Here is a 24,610-nt window from a genome sequence, read left to right on the forward strand (position 1 = left end):
AGGGAGAGGGGGAGGGAGAGAGAACGGCGGGGGAGAGGGGGAGAGGTGGGGGGGAGGGAGAGAGAGAGAGAAAGGCAGGGGAGGCAGGGAGAGAAAGAGGGGGAGGCAGGGAGGGGGAAGGAGAGAGCGAGAGAGAGAAGGGAGAGAGTGGGGGGGGGGGAGAGAGAGAGAGAGAGAGAGAGAGAGAGCAAGCTGCCCCAGTGTTTTAAGATGTCATATTAATCACATATTAAATTTGTATGTGTATTTGGGTCACCTTCTGGCATTTCTATCCTAGCACATAATTTTTTTAATATGTCAGAACAATTCTGTTTTATTTGATGAAACTTTACAGTATGTTTTAATGTCTAATAGGGTTAATCCTCTCTTGCAGTTTTCCTTTTTTGTGTGTTATCCTATCTCAACTTGCATGATTGCTTTCTATATAAATTTGATTATGACTTGTCTTTCTTATCAACTTATCAAGCTCTATTTAAATGTAAGTAAGAATTTTTATTAGAATCACATTATATTTATAAATTAGCAGAGATAATGGACATCTTTATGATGTCCATTCCTCCTATCCAAGAGCAGGGCATGTCTTTCAATGTATACAGGTCTACTTGTGTGTCTTTCAAGAGTGTTTTACCACTACTCCAGCCTCTGCTGTGTCAGCTTCCCAAGTGAGCACTGTGGCCACCGGACCAGCTCCTGCGGCAGAGCAGGACTGGATGGTCAGAGGAACCTGGCAGTCTCAGCAGCTATGGAGTCACCTGGTCCCCAGACTGACTGGCACAGTGGAGAAACCACCTCAAAAACGGAAAAGCAGCCATGTAGCTAACAAGGTCTTGGTGCTCCAGCCAGGTGTCAGGCCTGGGCCTCTGAGGTAGGAGAGCTGAGTTCAGGACATTGGTCCACCAGAGACCTCCTGGCCCCACATAATATCAAATGGCAAAAGCTCTCTCAGAGGTCTCCATCTCAATGTTAAGACCCAGCTTCACTTAATGACCAGCAAGCTACAGTGTTGGAGACCCTATGCCAAACAACTAGCAAGACAGAATCACAACCCCACCCATTAGCAGAGGCTGCCTAAAATCATAATAAGTTCACAGACACCCTAAAACACACCACCGGACATGGTCCTGCCCACCAGAAAGACAACATCCAGCTTCATCCACCAGAACACAGGCACCAGTCCCCTCCACCAGAAAGCCTACAGAACCCACTGAACCAACCTTACCCACTGAGAGCAGACACCAAAAACAATGGGAACTGTGAACCTGCAGCCTGCGATAAGGAGACCCCAAACACATTAAATTAATCAAAGTGAGAAGACAGAGAAATACACAGCAGATGAAGGAGCAAGGTAAAAACCCACCAGACCAAACAAATGAAGAGGAAATAGGCAGTCTACCTGAAAAAGAATTCAGAGTAATGATAGTAAAGATGATCCAAAATCTTGGAAATAGAATGCAGAAAATACAAGAAAGGATTAACAAGGACCTAGAAGAACTAAAGAGCAAGCAAACAATGATGAACAACACAATAAATGAAATTTAAAATTCTATAGAAGGAATCAATAGCAGAATAACTGAGGCAGAAGAACGGATAAGTGACCTGGAAGATAAAATTGTGGAAGTAACTACCACAGAGCAGAATAAAGAAAAAAGGAATGAAAAGAATTGAGGACAGTCTCAGAGATCTCTGGGACAACATTAAATGCACCAACATTCGAATTATAGGGTTCCAGAAGAAGAAGAGAAAAAGAAAGGGACTGAGAAAATATTAGAAGAGACTATAGTTGAAAACTTCCCTAATATGGGAAAATAAATAGTCAATCAAGTCCAGGAAGCAGAGAGAGTCCCATACAGGATAAATCTAAGGAGAAACATGCAAGACACATGTTAATCAAACTATCAAAAATTAAATACAAAGAAAACATATTAAAAGCAGCAAGGGAAAAGCAACAAATAACATACAAAGGAATCCCCTTAAGGTTAACAGCTGATCTTTCAGCAGAAACTCTGAAAGCCAGAAGGGAGTGGCAGGACATATTTAAAGTGATGAAGGAAAAAAACCTACAACCAAGATTATTCTACCCAGCAAGGATCTCATTCAGATTTGACAGAGAAATTAAAAGCTTTACAGACAAGCAAAAGCTAAGAGAATTCAGCACCACCAAACCAGCTTTACAACAAATGGTAAAGGAACTTCTCTAGGCAGGAAACACAAGAGAAGGAAAAGACCTACAATAACAAACCCAAAACAATTAAGAAATGGTAATAGGAACATACATATCGATAATTACCTTAAATGTAAATGGATTAAATGCTCCAACCAAAAGACATAGACTGGCTGAATGGGTACAAAAACAAGACCCATATATATGCTGTCTACAAGAGACCCACTTCAGACCTAGGGACACATACAGACTGAAAGTGAGGGGATGGAAAAAGATATTCCATGCAAATGGAAATCAAAATAAAGCTGGAGTAGCTTTCATGTAAATGGCATTTCCCTGAGACATATTCTGTAGAACATACTCTCCTATGCCTATTTGCTATCTGCATTTCTTCTTTGGTGAGGTGTCTGTTCAGATTCTTCATTGCTATTTAACATTGTACTAAACATATTAGTCAATGAAACTAGAAAAGGGAGAAAAAATTAATTTGAGGCATAATAACTGGTAAAAAAAAAAAAAAGTGAAGCTATCCCTATTTTAAATTGCTATAATACCATATATAAAAATCTCTAAAGAGTCAATGACACAACTAATTGAAACAATAAAAGCATTCAGTAAGATAGCAGGATATAAAATTAATGTACAGAAATTATTAGCTTTCATATATTAAAAAATTGCTGGTTAGGGGAAATAATAATAGAGAAAATACCATTTACAGTATCATCAGATCACACGATCTGCTATGTGCAGACTCCTAAGTCAACAACTAACATTAAAATAAGTGTAGAATTACAATTCACCATAAGCTGATTTAAAGAAAAGTACAAAGTCCATTAGGGAGAAAATAATCATGATGAGAAACAGTTAACTTAGTTGACAAGGCAAAAATGAAATTCATGCCCAAGTTTTTAGAAATAATAGAACATAGTGAAAGGTGTTAAAATAGGTATAATAAGACATTTCAAAGAAACTAACTATAAAAGAATGAGAGATTATGAAATGAGAAAATAATATTTTGAAAAGACAAAAGAGAAATATTAGAAATGCAAAACAGACTATACACAGCTAAAAAGAGAATTGTTAATATTTTTAAATGACTGTCAAGAAACCACAAAATATTCAGCACAATTATATAGAGAGATGAAAACTATTAAAAGGAAGTTAAGAAAAATGAGGAATAGAATGAAAAGGCTTGATGGAACATATTTGTGAAATTATATATATCTATATCTTATATGTCTATATGTATATATAACATATATATGTATTATATATATATATATATATATATATATATATATATATATACACACACAATACCCAACATATAGAAAATATATTTCCTTTTCAAGCTTAAGGGAAATATGTATTTCTACTTCTATATGTTTATGTAAATGTGTATGTGTACTTATTTATACACTATACAAAGACCACTTATTAGGCCTCAAAGTATACCTTACAAAGTACTGAAATATCAGTGTCATATAGACTATGTTTGGAAAAGGAACACTCATTTCAAGAGTGAAGTATAATCGAAGTCCCAAAAGTAAGTACAAGAAAAGAAAATTTCAGTCCAAAATCACTTATGGATATAGACATAAAGATTGTAAATGACATGCTAGCAAACCAAATCTAACACATTAAAACATGCCTTCATACAAGCAAGGCAAGGATGATTGGACATCAGAAAGTCTACCAATGAAATTCACCAGATATATCGATGGACATTGAAAACTTGATTCTAAGCATCACACCTAAGAGTAAGGATCTAAGATAAGCAAAACACTTCTGAAAATAAGAACAAAGGGGTAAAACTTATTATATCAAGTCTGAAGACTTATTTTGAAGTCGTATTTGTACAAAGATAGATTTTTAAATTGGAGGGAATAGAGTTCAAATTCATAAATATAACACCTCATAGCATGTGAGTGTGTTGGCGTTACAAACCAGAGTAGAAAAAATTAACTATTCAATAAATAGTTTGGGGACAACTGTTTTGCCATAGTTGTAATTAGATTCCTACATACGACTATGCACAAGAATAAATTATAAATGTGTTTTAGAAATAAATGTGAGAAACAAAACTTTGAAGGTATTAGAACTATTATGATAGATTGTTTTCATGACTTAAGAAAAGGATTTTTTAAACATTACAAACAACATACAGAAAAAGAAAAAGATTTTTAGAATTAAGTAAACAAAATTATATTTTATAAGAAAAACATTAAAAAACATGTATAGACCATGAGAAATTATTTGCAGCACAAATAATGGAAAAATAATTAATATCCAGGATAGATAAATAATTTCTCAAAGAACAATAGTGTAGGAAAAAAATAAACCAAAAGCGGAAGTCAATTCCCTGAAGGGAAAACTGAATTGCCAATATTCATATGAAAAGATGCTCATCTTAACTGGCAATCACAGGAGTGTAAATGAAATCACCAATAAAGCATTTCATATCCAGCAGATTGTCAAAATACCATGTATCTCATGTACTGCTGTATGGAGGATAAACTGGCTCATTAGTTCAAACACTTTAGAGTCCAAATTAAGAGTATCTATTAAATTTGAAATTATGTGTGCCCCACGCATCAGTCAGGGTTCTCCAGAGAAACAGAACCAGTAGGAATACTGGAATACGTGTGTGTGTGTGTGTGTGTGTGTGTGTGTGTGTGTGTGTGTGTGATTTATTTATTTATTTATAATTATTAGATCTCAAAAAACCCAGTGTTAAGGAAAGAGAAAGATGCAAGATGATATGTATGCATGTGTGTGTATATATATATATATATATATATATATATATATACACACACACACAGAGAAATTACATATATAGTTTCTATACATTTAAAAACACATATGAATACATCATACAATGTTCATGATTGCACATTATCTATAAAGGTTTAAAAAAAACAGAATGGAAAAAGAAACAGAATGGAAGTGCTTATACTGTTAGGGATTTCTCTTGAGGAAGAGATTGGAAGAGGGATGGAGAGGATGGAAGTTGGACTCTTGAGCAGGGATATATAGGGTTTCAACATTACGTTATGTTTTATTTATTTTATTAAAAAAGAATGGGGAAGTAATGATAAAAGATGTGTGATGGAAGGAAAGGTTTTTGTCATCCATTTCTTCATTCAATAAATATTTATTAAATATTTACTTTGTTCCAGGCATAGCTCTAGTTTCTGGGACTACAGCAGGGACTAGAGTAGGTTAAAAAATTCCTTTTCTTTACATAGTTTACATTCTAGTGGGAAAAGACAGAATATGCATTAATAAGTAAAATGCATAGTATATCAGATCATCAGATCGTGATAACTTCTGCTGCAAGCATCTCAAATGTCAGGCAGAAAAGGGCTTTCTTTTACAGGGAGGGGTAAAAAGGCCAGAAATGGCAGAGTGTGAGACAGTGAGTGATGTGATGGAATGACAGTAGCTCAGGGAATGTCTTTCCCTGTGGTCAGTCTAATCCTGGGAGGGGCAAAAACGGGGGTGTTGTATGTTGGCTCGGGCTGAGGGTAGGTCAAAGTTCAGGGAACTTACGGGAGGGAAGACTTAACTAAAGTTAGGTCAAGTCAGGAATTTTGTCCAGATTGGTCAGTGAGTACAAACAGACTATATAATCCTTTAAGAGACAAAGAATGAGAATTTGATGGATCTGTGTCTGGCCTTGTTATAGGTAAACAAGGGGAGCCTCCTTAAATATTATCTAAGTCATATGGTGAAGGGTAGTTCTTTTACAGTAAGCTGTTTCCCAGAACACAAATGGGTGAGGGAGATTTCTTAACCATTGCTGTTTTCCAGTCTCTCAGGGTTCCTGTAAAATTCAGCACTGTCAGAAGAAAGAGGTTGCTATTTTAAAGAGCGTGGTAGGAGATGGCCACATTGAGTGAGTGACATTTGAGCAGAGACCTAAACCTGAATACCTAAAAGACACTAGAAAAGGTACTCCAGGCAGAAGACAGAGCAATGCAAAACCTAGAGGTAGTGAACCTCACATGTTGGAAGAATAGCAAGGAGTCCAGCATGGCTGGAGAGTAATGAGATTAGAGAAGATAGTAACAGACAATGAGGTCAGAGAGAAAAGAAGGCAGGATTGTGAAGGGCCTCATCGTGCATTGAGGGACCTTTGGCTTTTACTTGGAGTGAGATGGGAAAATCTTGCACGGTTTAAAATGGAGGAGTAACATTTTCTGGCCTGGATTTTAATGGGGGTCTAGCTGGTGTGTTGAGAAGTCAGCTGCAGGAGTAAAGTCCTTAAGTAAGTGAGAAGAGACAGAATTCAGTGCACAGGTGTAAGGGTAGAATAAAGAGTTCATCCACAGAAACAGGAGGAAAGACACGGCATACTCAAGGCATAGACATGATAGGTAAGTAGATGTGATGAAATAAGACTGTGGAATTTCTCTTTTGATTGATTTCATTCTTCTAATGAAATAAGAAGCAAGATCATTAGCTGAGAGTAGAAATGGGAGAGTGGTAAGAGAAGAGAGGAAAAAGTATGGGACAATTAGTTGGAGAGTAAAAGGGTGGACTACAAAAATACTAAGTTTGGCAGATACAATTAAGGACCCACTTGAGGGTAGTGACCGTGAATTTAAAATGAGAACAGTGAACACAGTTTAAGTTTATTCAGAACTGGGGTTTTGCCAGGAGAGGAAAATGAGGTGTGAAAGGGTCAAAACAGTTGAGGGTAGCTGCAAAGGAGTGACAATGATGGTCTATGGTACTTAAGCTAGGTAAGAAACAAAGAGAGGGAATGCAGAAGGTAAGGGGCAGTGACACATGGTAGGATCATTGAATTGGAGTTTTCAAAGAGATCCAAAAATTTTTGGAGTTGAAGAACTAGAAAAGTGAACTGGAATGATAGGATGGGTGGACAGAGAGTGGGACATTCAACATTGAAGGACTCAAGGAGTTACAGTAATTTAACAATAGCAGGTTCCAGGCTATGGCCATGGGAGTGCTGGTTAGCTAAGAAAGGAGGATGGAAATGACCATAGGAAGAGAGGAGGTAAAGGAGCTGAGGGACCACTATACTAAAAGTGTGATCTAAGTGCATATGGAAATGACAAGTAATTATGACAGGAAGAAGTAAGTTGGAAAGGGTAACAGTGAGCAAGGATTTAAAATCTTAGGGAATGAGTGGGGATAACCCTGAGGTCTCTAGATGACTGCAACACTAAATGCTAAATGGTGGTTATTGATATGATCTTACAACATGATATTCAAATACACACACACACACACACACACACACACACACACACACACATACACTCTAGGGAGAAGAAAAGAAAGAACGTGGAGAATACCTCCTCACCTTCAGCTCAGCTTCAGGATCTCTGTACTTATATATAATTTTTATATTAAAAAAGAAGTAAATGGGAAAAAACAACAAGAATATTCTGTAATCATATAGAAACTAAAATATATATACAATATTTTTTTAAAATAGAAGAACCCAGAAATAATTGCAACAGCTTGTTTTCTGCCAGGCACTTTTCTTAGAGCTTTACATGTGTTTACACATTTAATTCTCACGACAGTTCTATGAGGTAAGTATCAGAATCAACCCCATTTAATAGATAAAGTGAAACACAGACAGGTAAGGTCAATCAACTATTTATTAAGTGACAGAACCAGGACCCAAACTCAGGCAGTTTGTTCCAGAGTTCAAACTGTTAATCATTGCATTATACTGTCTTTTGAGAAAATAATTCATAATGAACAAATTAGGCTCTTGCCAGGATGTGAAAAAGATACATTATTAAGAATTCTTACTAATTCTATTATACATTATTAAGAATATCTAATATACTTTCTACCATTTCAATAGATAAAAGGAAGAAAATCACATATCAACTCTTCAGTTGCTTAAATGTTTTCTGGGAAAATAAAATATAAATACTTAAATACATTTTAAATCGTATAAAATGTATTTTTAAAGAATGGGGTAAATGGATACTTCCTTGATACAATTTTACCCATATCAAGCCAAAAAGCAAGAGCAAGCTTAATGGAGAAACACAAAAATCATTCCTAATACATGCAAAAGCAAAGGAAAAATATCCACCTTCAATTTGGCTATTTAATTTTGTTCTGTATGTAGTAGCCAATGTAATGAGTCTAAGTGAGGAAATTGAGGTATAAGCATCTAAAATGAGAAAGAAAAATATTATTATTTGTTTATGGTAATATGATACATATAAAATACACAAGGGATTCAATGGAAAGCTATTAAAGTCTTCCAATTTTAAAACAGCACAGTAAAGAGAAAGTTTTCTCATTGTCTTTCAAGTAATCTTAGCCTTCAAAGCAATAAGGACAATGTTTAAAAATAATGCAAACTTCATCGTCAATGAAATTTGGAAATATCTATAATCCCAAAGCATAGTATATGAGAAAAGACTTTCAAATAGAAGCAAGGTCAAAAAAGAATGAGGAGACACTGAGGTAAGACTCTTGTGACTAAAGATCTCAGGCCAGTGATAAACCACAGTTCTAAGTGGCCACCACCAAAGAGAACAACAATCATCAACTGATTATAGAAACAAGTACAAAGGCTGATAGAGGAAGCTACTCTGAACTCAGCATGACAAAGGGTTTCAAAAAGTAGGGAGAGTGGGGCTGAATAAAGAGTGGCATGGACATATATACACTAACAAACATAAAATAGATAGCTAGTGGGAAGCAGCCGCATAGCACAGGGAGATCAGCTCGGTGCTTTGTGACCACCTAGAGGGGTGGGATAGGGAGGGTGGGAGTGAGGGAGATGCAAGAGGGAAGAGATATGGGAACATATGTATACGTATAAGTGATTCACTTTGTTGTAAAGGAGAAACTAACACACTATTGTAAAACAGTTATACTCAAATAAAGATGTTAAAATAAATAAATAAATAAATAAAAGAAAATAAAAAATAAAAAAATTTTAAAAAGGAAAAAAGACATCCACAGGATATAAATCTGTACATCTATAAAATGAAATAAGGCAGATTAATAACTAATATAAATATAAAAATAAGTCCCTAGATGAAATTTTACTTTAGGATAGCTAACGGGATAACTACAGTTATTGAGCTAAATGTTTTTTGGTGAATTGACAAATGGATCTAGAGCACCCATCCATCTGGCTAACTTCATCAAGATTAATTTGAAGCATCTATTTTTGGGGGAGCTTTTACTAATGTGACCATGATGAGCTGGTGTGTTTTCTTAATGCACACCACCATTTCCTTCGTTATATTCCATTACATCTTTTTACCATGTACGTATGCATATGTCTCCATCTTCCACCTCAGCTGTGCAGTGGAATCACATGGGGAGCCATTTAAAAAATAATGCCGAAGTTCCACCACAAAAGAACCTAATTTTTATTTGTCTGAGGTGTGACCTAGATAGCAGAATCTTGAAAATTTTTCCAAGATGATTCAAATTTGCCATTGGAGCTTGACATCTTTTGGTTCAGAAAGTGTACTGGTACTCAAAGCTGGAGAGGCATGAAAATCATCTAAGGAACTCTTAAAAACTGATGCTTGGTTTCCATCTCAGACCAGTTAAACCAGAATTTCTGTGGGTAGGGAAGAGGTATTGCTGTATTTTGTTGTTGTTGTTTCTGTTGTTTTGTTTTTTAGCATCTCAGGTCATTGTAATGTTCATGTAGGATTGAGAACCAGGGATCTATCATTTAGTAAACTGTTAAAAATAAAAATTTCTAAAGCCTACCACAGATGACTGAATCAGAAATTCCAGTGTGTTACCCAGTAACCTATGTTCTGACCAGCTCTGTAGTTAATACAAACATACCTCTATAATTTGAGAACCACTGATCTAGCGAGTGCTATTCAACTTTGACAATACATTGGAGGCACCTGGGATACTTTCAAAAGTACTGATTTAATTGTCCTGGAGTGTGATCTTGACTTGGGATTTTTATAAATGCACTCCAGATGATTTTAATGTGTAGCCAAGATCAAATACTTTCCTAGTTCATGAACTCTTTGAGAGTGGAGATCACGACATAACCAGCTTTGTAGGTTCTGAACTTGGCATAGGAGGAGACTTGAAAATGAGGGGAACCTTGAAAATGGGCACGGAGAAGCAGAAGAAGAAATCAACCATGGTAAAGAGGGTAGGGTATTGGATTTTTCTGTAAAGAATGCAGGACAACTGCATAGTCTTCAATAGTCAGCCAGAGATTCTGACTTTCTTTATATTAATTGAGATTTTCTTCGTTTTGCTTTCCAGAAATAAAAGATATTGGTTCTAGAGAGACCATCTTTGGATAATATGATATACTATGTTATTCCTTATAAATAATCAGAATATTCAAATGCACAACTATCTTTCAGATTTAAAAAATATATCAGGCTGATCATAACTGAAAACCATTCAGCATCAAATGGATCTGTTAGGAAAATAAGAAATTTAAAGTACATTCACTCCAGGAAAAGATCAGTCATAATGATGTTTAATTATTTATGAAGACAGCTGCATTTCCTTTTTAAAATCTGTTGGCAGCAAAATCCTCAAATTTCAAATTGTTTTAAACCAAAAGCAAGAAACAAATATTTCATTATCTTCAAAAAGACAAAAAGCTTAATAATTAACTGAGTTTAGGACTTATTGAAGATTGTCTAATTGAAATTTGATTAATGCTCAAACCAAGAGGGGGAAAAATTTATACTATTTTTTTTTCAATTTGGTAATACAATGTTGGATTTTTTAGCCCTTCATTTATCTATTATCATAATTAGTATCAGAAAAGATTAACTTTCAATGTGCTGTTAAAAATACAATTTTCTAAATTATAATATCAAGATATTAGCCATGTTCAAACGAATACAGTTTGATGTATTCCCATTTAGTTTTCCCATTTAGTTTCATAAAACAAACAACAATAATCAAAATTTTATCAACAGTTTGTCAGCATCCTAATCAAATAAAGTTGTTATTTGATTTTTTAAAAGAAATTTACTTACCCTTGAGCTTGGCTCTCTATAGACCCCTCAAGATCCTGGATTTTTCTCATCACCATGATTTGCGCTTCACTGATGCAGATGACTAATAGATCTTGACCAGAGAAAATGACTACATTTGGCTTCCAGGCATCATGGTAGATAAGCAGACCCATGGAGACACCAGCTCCTACAACAAATTGTATAAAATGGCTGGTAGTTTGCTTAGTATAATGGTGAATTCTGTGTTACAATTTTAATAAGGATCCAGATCACAACTGATATCAGAATGTAAGAAATTGAATTAGTCATCTTCCTTACAGTCATACAACCAGAGCTCATCTAACGTTGACTGCTTCTTATTTCCAGTGAGTTTTAGTGTAATTAGTAAACGTGCTTGGACATGAAACTAATAATAGGTAAAACCTGAGGCAGAAGTATAACCACCATTCAATTTAACGGTTTTCCCATTAGTGCTTAAATGCTTGGCACTGTATTATGGGAGTAAAGGGAGATAAGCTTAAATTTTCAGTCAAGGTCACACTGTAAAGGCCTTACTGAGAGGCTAAAATGCCAGGCTTTTTAGCTCTCAGTAGCATCTTCCATAGTAGGTAGATGCCCGTGGTTGGAAAACACCTTCAATCCTATGGTCTCCTCTCTGGGTTTGTTTCTTCTCCTGAGTATTGGCCCTGAAACTCTTCACTGCCCTATTAATTCTGTGGTGACTTAAAACAATTTAAAAATGTTGTCCAGACCTTCTACTTGTTCCCAGCATTATTGCTGGTCTGAATTATCTGATCTGCTTTTATTAAAAGAATATACATTTTTCTTTTATATTTACTGTATTTCATTTCTAGAAGTCCTTTCCTTTGGTAAATTTGCTAGATCTCTGTTTATGATTTCCTATTTCCTGACAATTCCAAATTTATGTGTTATATTGTAATAATAACCATAGTTGTTTTATAATATCTGATCACTCCAACATAGGGAGTTTACTTTTTCACTGCATTTCTTTTACATATGTTTATTTATGTTTATTCTTCTTCATAACAACATACATGTTAGGTTATTCTTGGCTGTGTAATGCTTATTGGCACTGAAAAAACTGTTAACATTGAGAATTTTTGTAATCCACAATGATGTCCACATCCTAATCTTTGGCACCTATGAATATGTTAGGTTATGTGGCAATGGGCAATTAAGACTGAAAATGGAATTAAGGTTGCTAATCAGCTGAACTGAAAATAGGGATAGTACTATGATTTAATCAGGTGGGCCTAATGTAATCACACAAGGTCTCTAAAACTGGAAGAGTGAGGGAAAAGAAGATATTGAGAAGATGCGGCTGTCAAAGAATAGTCAGAAAGAAATGGCCAAAGAGATGCATACTGCTGACTCTAAATGTTCATGGGCCAAGGAACATAGGTACTGTCTAGCACATGGAAAAGGCAAGGGAATGGCTTTTGCCTAGAGAGACTAGTGTCGGACTTCTAATACATAGACTCTATAGCTATAGCTTCTTCTAGTCTCATCTAATCTATAGAACTTTAAGATAAATCTGTGTTGTTTTAGGCCACTAAATTTGTAGTAATTTGTTAAAGCAGCCATAGAAATGTATACAGAAATTCCTTGATATTTGGGGGTAAAACACCTTGTTCCAGCAAAGATTTGTGTTTGCATCTGTCAGGTGCCTGGCAGCAATACTTGTCCTGGAGTTCCTTAAAGCAAGTGAATACTTTGAGATTCCTTGCATCATCCTAAACCAGTTTGCAAATATGTGTGATATTCAGCTCTATTCATCAACAAGAAAGCCTTTTCTACAGTTCCATGTTGTGGAGAAGAGCAGATATTTTTAAAACCATTGAATTGTGTACTTTAAATCTGTGAATTGTATGGTATATGAATTATATCTCCGTAAAGCTGATATTTTTTAAAATGTGGCTGTGGTTCTCTGGCTTTCTGGTCCTCTTACTAGGTTCCTGTTTTCACTCTGATATTGACATAAGTTTTCTATTTTTACAAAATGCTTCGTGGACTAAAAAATTTATACATGAAGACAGGCATATAGTTTCAGATTTCTTTTCAAATGTCAGAAAAAAAAATATTTGGACTTTTATCTTGTGTCCGTGTGTGTGTGTATGTATGTGTGCACGTAGTTGTCTTCTCAAGGCTGGTGTCCTTATATTTGTTTACATACCAGGGTCAGACTCCCAGCCATTCCTTTACTCATGGTCCATATGCCCTCCCAGATAACAACACTACCTTTATTTTATTTGGTTGTATATTTTGTTAGCATTTTCTTTAGTCCTTAAGGGTTAAGGCAATAAATGCTGTATAAACATGTGTTAAAATGAAAGGTCTAGGAGTTTCTATTCAATAATCACTGGGATTTTGGTAAAGCACTAGAGAAAATCTTTCCAGGCATAGAAAGGTGATGAATAATATTCATACCTGATTTTCATTAAATTCCCACTGATATCTCTCAGGCAATCATTTCTAAAGAAAGGATACTGAGTATAAGTGATTTTTTTTTTTATTAGGAGAATTTTTTAAAGCAGTGTTAAGCTTAGAAAAAATTGAAGAGATAGTGCAGGGAGTTCCCATATACCTCCTTTCCCTAGCAGTTTCCCCTATTATTAACATCTTCTATTAGAGTGGTACATTTGTTACAATTGACTAACCAATATTGATATATTACTTTTAACTGAAGTCCATAGTTTACATTAGTGTTCACTGTTTGTGTTGTACATTTCTACGAGTTTTGACAAATGTATATCATATATCTACCATTACAGGGTCATTCAGGAAAATGCCGTGTGCCAACTAATCTATCCCTTCCTCCTTCCTTCAGAAACCCTAGCAGCCAAATGATCTTTTTACTGTCTATGGTTTTATCTTTTCCAGAATGTCTTACCATTTTAACTATTGTCTGGTCTGAGAACACCCTTTGTATGATTTCTATTCTTTTAAATTTGTTATTTTTTTACGGCCCAGAATTTGGTCTATCATTGTAAATGTCTTATGTGAGCTTATGAAGAATACATATTGTGCTATTGTTGGTTGAAGAATTCTATAAATGTCAATTAAATCCAGTTCACTGCTGTTCAGTTCAACTATATCGTTCCAGGTTTTCTGCCTGCTGGATACACTAATTATTGATAGAGTAGTGTTGAAGTCTCCAAATATGATAGTGGATGTGCCAGTTTCTCCTTGCAGCTCTATCAGATTTTGCTACAAATATTTTGATGCTCTGTTGTTATGTTAGGTTCATACAGGTTAAGGATTTTTATGTCTTCTTAGAGTCATATTTTCATTATGTTATGTCTTCCTAGAGAATTGATACCTTTATCATTATGCAAAGCCCCTCTTTATCCATGATACTTGTTCTTATTGTGAAATATGACTTATAGGAAATTAATATAGTTATTCCCAATTTCTCTTGATATAACTTTTTCCATCTCTTTACTTTTAACATAGCTGTGTTTTTACATATATAGTGGGCTTCTTGTAGCAACATATAGTAGGGTCTTGTTTTTGATCCACTCTGACAGTCTCTGTCTTTTAATTGGTGTATTTAACCATTTACATTTAAAATGATTATTGATCTGGTTGGATTAATGTCTACCATACTTGAAACTGTTTTCTATATGTTGTCATTGTTCTTTGTTTCTTTTGTGTGTATTTTCCTATTTTTCTGCCTTCTCTGGTTTTAAACATTTTATATGATTCCATTTTCTGTCCTTCAAAGAGTATCAATTTTACTTCTTGCTTTAATTATTTTGGTGATTTTCCTGGAGCTTGAAATATACATTTACAACTAATCTTAGTCTGCTTTCAAATAATACTATACTGCTTCATAGGTAGTACAGGTAACTTACAACATAATATTCCCTAGTTCACCCTCCTGTCCCTTATAACATTGCTGTCATTCATTTTATTTGTCCATAAGCTTTAATCATCCAACACATTGTTGTTGTTATTATTTTGAATGAATGTGTAAATGATTTTTAAGAAAGTTTGAAGAATACTAATTGATGCTTAGATAACACAACTATTGCCTTCAATAAAATGTATCACTCTACATCATCACTCTACATCATAGTCACTATTAACTGGACCATAATTTCACATTCAAAAAGGTGTATGCATTTCATTCACTACAAACCTGAGTGTATATTAGAACTAATAAAAACACAATTTATGGAGCATTTGCCATGTTCCAGGCACTGCTTCAAGTGTTTTACATACATTATCACATTTCCTTCTCACAAAATCCTTTGTGCTCTTCCCCATTTTATAGTTGAATAAACTAAAGCACAAAAAATTCAGATAACTGCCCAAGGTCACAGGACTTGCAAGTTGTGGTAATTGCAAAGGTAAAATTTGAAACCCATCATTGTGGCTCTGGACCTTTTTTTTTTTTTCCATTATACTGCCTCCAAGTGTAGGAGAGGAATAGAAAATGATGAAAGAAATGAAACTCAATATTTACTAAGTAGTTACAATGTGCCAGAAATTATGCTGATTATTTTGCATATCATTTCATTTAATCCTAACAAAAACTCTAGTAGATTCTTTTTATCACCATTTTACAGACAAGGAAACTGTAGTTCTGAAATAAAGTAATTTGACCAAGGACACAGGCCCAAAACGTGGCAGGACCAGTATTGTAACTAAGTTCTGTCTGGTTCCAAATAACATGCTATATGCATTTAATGAAAAATCACCTCAGATTTCTCAGTTAAGAAATATTTGTAGACTTCCTGCCAGGTTATTATACATTTGAAAATAACAAGGCCATTAAAAACATATAACCCTGTGAAAAATATGAAGGATCCAAGGCACATTAACTGAAAATCAGGGAAAAGCACTTTGTTAGTCTTTAAAAGACCACTGTCGTCACCATCATCACCACTATCATTATCTTCATCATGACCATTATTAATTTCCTTTACCTCTAAAATATGATTTATGTAGTGATAGACTAAGCTAATTATTCCATTAAGAATAAAATATTCTTCTGAACTCATTTTAATAAACACATATTAAACACCACATAAAAGATTGGATCTTTTCCTCGTCTAAATGTAAATACTTTCGACCCCTTTTTCCAAAGCTTTATTACTTTAATAATCATTAAATCTGTGGTTTAAGCTGTGAGAGGTATCGACATGAAAACAATTCAGGACATTTATTCAAACTTTAAGAAGGCTCAATTTGGGGCAGGCTTTGCAAAATCACCAGTTACAGTTGTTGTTGTTTTCACAGAAACAGTAATGAATTTTAAGCCAAGCTGCAATAACTCATCCCAGTTTGTCAGAACCTGGGCTCAACTATACAATTTTTAGGGTGAATTGTTGAACACTGGATATCACTTAGAGCCTTCTGCTACTTTTATCAAAGACCAATGTTTGAAGGAATAGAGAGGCCAGCATAATTTATGCCTAACAGTTTTAGTATTTGTGCAAAAAAAAGATATATGGTGCAACGTGAATTTTGCAAATCTTCTTTAAACACCAAAAATAAAAATTAAAAAATAAGCAAAAGAACTTTCCTCTTACTAAATACCATGTAACAATCAAAATTACCTTACCTAATCTTCACAAGGACTTATGATAGCTATTAATTTAATCCTCATTAAACAGAGGTAGTTGACTGTCAAAGAGATTAAGCCTTACCCAAAGCAATATAGGTTCTAGTAATTTGTGGAGCTACAGTTTGAATCCAGGTTTCTCTTTTACCAAAGCCTATGCTCTAAATACTGGTTTTACTAGCCACAGTGAGTATATAGTTTTGGTTACATAATACAAGGTCTCCTCCTAAAATAGTAATTTTAGGTTCCATTTCTTTACTTGTCTATTCAAAAACCGTACTTCATAAGACAACCCAATAAACTGGGAAATAACTCTACTGATTGCAAAGTTATTTTTTACAATGATGTAAAACTTACCCCCTGTCACTTTACTGGTTTTCTTTATACATAGCATGATGCCCAAGAAGCCTTTCAAATCACAAAGAACACAAGATAGTAACATTGGAAGATGCTTTTTGGACAACTATATAATTTCTCTCCAATTCAAGTTCCTTTTCTTCTTTGGGACTGTGGTTCTCACAAATAAATTGAAAATGGAATTCAGAAAATGATGGAAGATGAAGGGGGAAAAGAAAAAAACCCTCATTTCCACTGATGGTTTCAAAAATGCCTGAAAAAAGTACTAAGTTGAAATGGTCATGAAATGTAAGGTGAGCCTATGAAAAAGCCATCATACAAGGATGGTGGAGGGCCATGAGGTGTGAGTTTACTTTATGAATTCATTGCAGTGTTTGGTGAAAACTAGGTCAGTCAGACTTAGTGATCTTTGGTAACTCCTATCTCAGCAGACACAGGCATATTTTTCAATGTTAAACAGCAGAACAGAAATGATTTTCCACAAAATAACATTTTCCTATGATTTATCCTTTTAGTAAAAAAAAAAATTGCATAAAATGGAGTTTGGGGATTTTTTTTAAATGGCTTGATATATGAATTATTAAGGAGTAATACGAAATAATGACAAATTTTATGTCTAGTAGACAATATTAGACAATAAAGTTAGAAAATAACTTTTAAAAAGTTAGAAATAATAATAGATAACACTAACATATATACGTGTATATACATACATACATATATACAGGTATATACATAAACACATATATATCCTCATATACTCCTCACAAAAACGCTATAAAGGAAATACTATTATTAGCACTTTGGACAGATGAAGAATCTGAACTGAAGAGTATGGAGTGCCTTTGGCAAAGTCACATAGCTAGCAAGTGGTGGAATGGAGATTTGAATTCAAGCATCCTGGAAATAGTCTGTAACACATAGCTCCTTCACTATACTGCTTCTGTAGTCCAACTTGAACCTTAAAAGTAACTGATATTTTAATCGAAAGTATCATTGAATGATCAATTATGGATGAACCTCAGAGTTTCATTACCTTTATTGGGTCACTTGTTAAATAGTGGCTGTAAATATACATTGACATTCAGAGGGCTCTTATATAATACTAACTGTGACCTTATCCGTTTTCTTTCATATGGAAATGAAATCAAGATGTCATAAATGATTCAACTCAAGGCTATAGGATGAGAAAAAAATAATTCCAATACTGGAACTCAGATATCCCTACTAACCTGTGGACCAATACCATGTACTCCCAAAACAGAGGTTTGTCTGGCCCAGGACAAGACCACAGAAATCAAGAGACCTGTAATATGCTCAAAGGCTATGTACACGAAAGTTTTTCACAAAATCTCTAAGCCCCTAGATATACTGTAAACTATTCTCTAGAAAATTGAGGAAAGCAATATTTCCAGGCAGTCTCTACTGGAAAAAGCATGGTTTTTGTAAAAAATCCTCTGAGGTCTGATACTGTCATTCTTTTCTCATTGTCGAACATGTGAATTCGAGTCAGAGGGTATTATTTATATTAATCAGCAATCAGTCTTATATTAGAAGATTAATGAAACCACAGTTTAGGAATGTTCTTATTGATCATTTACATGTTTTCAAATATATATTCATATGTGTAAACACTCTGGAATTTTAATATGGTAGATAGAATATGCTAAAATTTATCTATAGGAATATCATGTCATTCTGAAAATAGTCAACACGACAGATTTTACATTTACATAAAATACTATAGGGAAGCAAAATGTCTTTATTATACCATGCTTATAAAACATATTTTTTATCACTATCCTATAGGCATGATGTATTCACAAGTGTCAGAGAGACAGAAGGAAAGACAGACAGGTATTCCAGGAAAAGGGAATTGAACGTATATCAATCTTGCACCTGGCTAAGGAGTAAAGATGATCTCTTCTCCACCCTTCCTCCCACGAAACACAACTAAAGGTTTTAAAGCGTTGTTTTTTTAAATGATATTTTAATTTAATTTTTAAATATCTTTATTGGAGTATAATTGCTTTACAACAGTGTGTTAGTTTCTGCTGTATAACAAACTGAACCAGCTTTACGTATACATATATCCCCTTATGCCCTCCCTCTTGCATCTCCCTCCCACCCTCCCTATCCTACCCCTCTAGGTGGTAACAAAGCATGGAGCTGATCTCCCTGTGCTACATGGCTGCTTCCCACTAGCTATCTATTTTATATTTGGTAGTGTATATATGCCCATGCCACTCTCTCAGTTCGTTCCAGCCTACCCTTCCCACTCCCCATATCCTCAAGTCCATTACTATGCCTGCTCCTTTATTCCTGTCCTGCATATAGGTTCTTCAGAACCATTTTTAATTTTTAGATTCCATATATATGTGTTAGCATACAGTATTTGTTTTTCTCTTTCTGACTTACTTCACTCTGTATGACAGACTCTAGGTCCATCCACCTCACTACAAATAACTCAATTTCGTTTCTTTTTATGGCTGAGTAATATTCCATTGTATATATGTACCACACCTTCTTTATCCATTCACCTGTCAATGGACACTTAGGTTGCTTCCATGTCCTGACTATTGTAAAAAGAGCTGCAATGAACATTGTGGTACATGACTCTTTTTGAATTATGTTTATTTCAGGGTATACATCCAGTAGTGGGATTGCTGTGTCATATGGTAGTTCTCTTTTTAGTTTTTTGAGGAACCTCCAAATTGTTCTCCATAGTGGCTGTATCAAATTACATTCCCACCAACAGTGCAAGAGGGTTCCCTTTTCTCCATACCCTCTCCAGGATTTATTGTTTGTAGATTTCTTGATGATGGGCATTCTGACTGGTGTGAGGTGATACCTCATTGTAGTTTTGATTTGCATTTCTCTAATGATTAAGGATGTTGAGCATCCTTTCCTGTGTTTGTTGACAATCTATATACCTTCTTTGGAGAAATGTCTATTTAGTTCTGCCCATTTTTAGATTGGATTATTTTTTTGATATTGAGCTGCACGTGCTACTTGTATATTTTGTGATTAATCCTTTGTCAGTTGCTTCATTAAGCAAATATTTTCTCCCATTCTGAGGGTTCTCTTTTCATCTTGTTTATGGTTGCCTTTGCTGTGCAAAACCTTTTAGGTTTCATCAGGTCCGATTTGTTTATTTTTGTTTTTATTTCCCTTTATCTAGGAGGTAGGTCAAAAAGGATCTTGCTGTGATGTATGTCATAGAGTGTTTGCCTATGTTTTCCTTCAAGAGTTTTATAGTGTCTGGCCTTACATTTAGGTCTTTAATCCATTTTGAGTTTAGTTTTGAGTATGGTGTTAGGGAATGTTCTAATTTCATTCTTTCACATGTGTAGCTGTCCAGTTTTACCAGCACAACTTACTGAAGAGGCTCTGTTTTCTCATTGTATATTCTTGCCTCCTTTATCAAAATTAAGGTGACCATATGTGCATGGGTTTATCTCTGGGCTTTCTATGCTGTTCCATTGATCTATATTTCTGTTTTTGTGCCAGTACCATACTGTCTTGATTACTGTCATTGTAGTATAGTCTTAAGTCAGGGAGCCTGATTCCTCCAGCTCCGTTGTTCTTTCTTAAGATGCTTTGGCTATGTGGGGTCTTTTGTGTTTCCACACAACTTGAAAAAATTTTTTTCTAGTTCTGTGAAAGATGCCATTGGTAGCTTAACAGGGAATGCATTGAATCTGTACATTGCTTTGGTTAGTACAGTCATTTACACAATGCTGATTCTTCCAATCCAAGAACATGGTATATGTCTCCATCTGTTTGCATCATCTTTAATTTCTTTCATCAGTGTCTTATAATTTTCTGCATACAGGTCTTTTGTCTCCTTAGGTAGGTTTATTCCTAGGTACGTTATTCTTTTTATTGCAATGGTAATTGGGATTGTTTCCTTAATTTCTTTCAGATTTTTCATCATTAGTATATAGGAATGCAACAGAGTTCTGCGCGTTAATTTTGTATCCTGCTACTTTACCAAATTCATTGATTAGCTCTAGTAGTTTTCTGGTAGCATCCTTAGGATTCCCTATGTATAGTATCATGTCATCTGCAAACAGTGACAGTTTTACTTCTTCTTTTCCAATTTGGATTCCTTTTCTTTTTTTTTCTCTGATTGCTGTGGTTAAAATTTCCAAAAATATGTTGAATAATAGTGGTGAGACTGGGCAAACTTAACTTTTTCCTGATCTTAGTGGGAAAGGTTTCAGTTTATCACCATTGAAAATGATATTGCCTGTGGGTTTGTCATATATATTCTTTATTATGTTGATGTAAGCTCCCTCCATGCTTACTTTCTGGAGGGTTTTTATTATACATGAGTGTTGAATTTTGTTGAAAGCCTTTTCTGCATCTATTGAGATGATCATATGGTTTTTCTCCTTCAATTTGTTAATATGGTGTATCACATTTATTGATTTGCATATATTGAAGAATCCTTGCATTCCTGGAATAAACCACACTTGATCATGGTGTATGATTCTTTTAATGTGCTGCTGGATTCAGTTTCCTAGTATTTTGTTGAGAATTTTTGCATCTATGTCCATCAGTGATATTCGCCTGTAGTTTTCTTTTTGTGACATCTTTGTCTGGTTTTGGTATCAGGGTGATGGTGGCCTCATAGAATGAGGTTGGGAGTGTTCTTACCCCTGCTATAATTGGAAGAGTTTAAGAAGGATAAGTGTTAGCTCTTCTCTAAATATTTCATAGAATACGCCTCTGAAGCCATCTGGTCCTGGGCTTTTGTTTGTTGGAAGATTTTTAACCACAGTTTCAAGTTCAGTGCTTGTGACTGGTCGTTTACATTTTCTATTTCTTCCTGGTTCAGTCTTGGAAGTTTGTGCTTCTCTAAGAATTTGTCCATTTCTTCTAGGTTGCCCATTTTATTGGCATAGAGTTGCTTGTAGTAACCTCTCATGATCTTTTGTATTTCTGCAGTGTCAGTTGTTACTTCTCCTTTTTCATTTCTATTTCTATTGGTTTGAGTCTTCTCCCTTTTTCTTGATGAGACTGGCTAATGGTTTATTAATTTTGTTTATCTTCTCAATGAACTAGCTTTTAGTGTTACTGATCTTTGCTACTGTTTTCTTCATTTCTTTTTCATTTATTTCTGATCTGATCATTATGATTTCTTTCCTTCAGCTAATTTTGGGGTGTTTTTTCTTTCATTCTTCTTTCTGTAATTGCTTTAGGTGTAAGGTTAGGTTGTTTATTTGAGATGTTTCTTGTTTCTTGAGGTAGGATGGTATTGCTATAAACTTCCCTGTTAGAAATGCTTTTGCTACATCCCATAGGTTTTGGGTCATCGTGTTTTCATTGTCATTTTTTTCTAGGTATTTTTAAATTTTTCTTTACTTTCATCAGTAATTTCTTGGTAATTTAGTAGCATATTGTTTAGCCTCCATGTGTTTTTATTTTTTACAGTTTTTTCCTGTAATTGATATCTAGTCTCAAAGTATTGTTGTCAGAAAAGATACTTGATATGATTTCAATATTCTTCAATTTACCAAGGCTTGATTTGTGACCCAAGATATAATCTATCCTAGACAATGTTCCATGAGCTCTTGAGAAGAAAGTGTATTCTGTTGTTTTGGGATGGAATGTACTATAAATATCAATTAAATCCGTCTTGTTTAATGTGTCATTTAATGCTTGTTTTTCCTTATTTATTTTCATTTTGGATGATCTGTTCATTGGTGAAACTGCAGTGTTAAAGTCCCCTACTATTATTGTGTTACTGTCAATTTCCCATTTTATGGCTGTTAGTATTTGCCTTATGTATTGGGGTGCTACTATGTTGGGTGCATAGATATTTACAATTGTTATCTATTATTCTTGGATTGATCCCTTGATCATTTTGTAGTGTCCTTCTTTGTCTCTTGTAATAGTCTTTAAAGTCTATTTTGCCTGATATGAGAGTTGCTACTCCAGCTTTCTTTTCATTTCCATTTGCATGGACTATCTTTTTCCATCCCCTCACTTTCAGTCTGTATGTGTCCCTAGGTCTGAAGTGGGTCTCTGGTAGACAGCGTATATACAGGTCTTGTTTTGTATCCATTCAGCCAGTCTATATCTTTTGGTTGGAGCATTTAATACATTTCCATTTAAGGTAGTTATCGATATGTATTTTCCTATTACCATTTTCTTAATCGGTTTGGGTTTGTTATTGTAGGTCTTTTCCTTCTCTTCTGTTTCCTGCCTAGAGAAGTTCCTTTAGCATTTGTTGTAAAGCTGGTTTTGTAGTGCTGAATTGTCTTAGCTTTTGCTTGTCTGTGAAGGTTTTAATTTCTCCATCAAATCTGAATGAGATCCTTGCTGGGTGGAGTAATCTTGGTTGTAGGCTTTTCCCTTTCATCACTTTAAATATGTCCTGCCCCTCCCTTCTGGCTTGCAGAGTTCCTGCTGAAAGATCAGCTGTTAACCTTATGGGGATTTCGTTGTATGTTATTTGTTGCTTTTCCCTTGCTTTTAATATTTTTCTTTGTATTTAATTTTTGATAATTTGATTAATATGTTTCTTGGCATGTTTCTCCTTGGATTTATCCTGTATGGGACTCTCTTCACTTTCTGGACCTGACTATTTCCTTTTCCATATTAGGGACGTTTTCAACTATCATCTCTTCAAATATTTTCTCAGTCCCTTTATTTTTCCCTTCTTCAGGGATCCCTATAATTTAAATGTTGATGGGTTTAATGTTGCTGCAGAGGTCTCTGAGACTGTCCTCAATTCTTTTCATTTTTTCTTTATTCTGCAGTACAGTAGTTATTTCCACCATTTTATCTTCCAGGTCACTTATCCGTTCTTCTGCCTTAGCTATTCATTCCTTCTAGAGAATTTTTAATTTCATTTACTGTGTTGTTCAGCATTGTTTCCTGTTTAGTTCTTCTAGGTCCTTGTTAAACGTTTCTTTTATTGTCTCCATTCTATTTCCAAGATTTTGGATCATCTTTACTATCATTATTCTGAATTCTTTTTCAGGTAGACTGCCTAGTTCCTCTTCATTTGTTTGATCTGGTGGGTTTTTACCTTGCTCCTTCATCTGCTGTGTATGTCTCTGTCTTCTCATTTTGCTTAACTTGCTGTGTTTAGGGTCTCTTTTTTGCATGCTGCATGTTCATAGTTCCCGTTGTTTTTGGAGTCTGCCCCCAGTGGGTAAGGTTGGTTCAGTGGGTTGTGTAGGCTTCCTGGTGGAGGGGACTGGTGCCTGTGTTCTGGTGGATGAGGCTGGATCTTGTCTTTCTGTTGGACAGTGCCATATCCAGTGGTGTGTTTTGGGGTGTCTGTGAATTTAGTATTATTTTAGGCAGCCTCTGTGCTAATGGGTGGGGTTGTGATTCTGTCTTGCTAGTTGTTTGGCATAGGGTGTCCAGTACTGTACCTTGCTGGTCGTGGAGTGGAGCTGGGTCTCAGCATTGAGATGGACATCTCTGGGAGAGCTTTTGCTGTTTGATATTACATGGGCCTGGGAGGTCTCTGGAGGACCAATGCCCTGAACTATGCTCTGCCACCTC

The sequence above is a fragment of the Kogia breviceps genome, chromosome X (genome assembly GCF_026419965.1).
Source record: "Kogia breviceps isolate mKogBre1 chromosome X, mKogBre1 haplotype 1, whole genome shotgun sequence".
In the NCBI taxonomy this organism is placed as follows: domain Eukaryota; kingdom Metazoa; phylum Chordata; class Mammalia; order Artiodactyla; family Physeteridae; genus Kogia; species Kogia breviceps.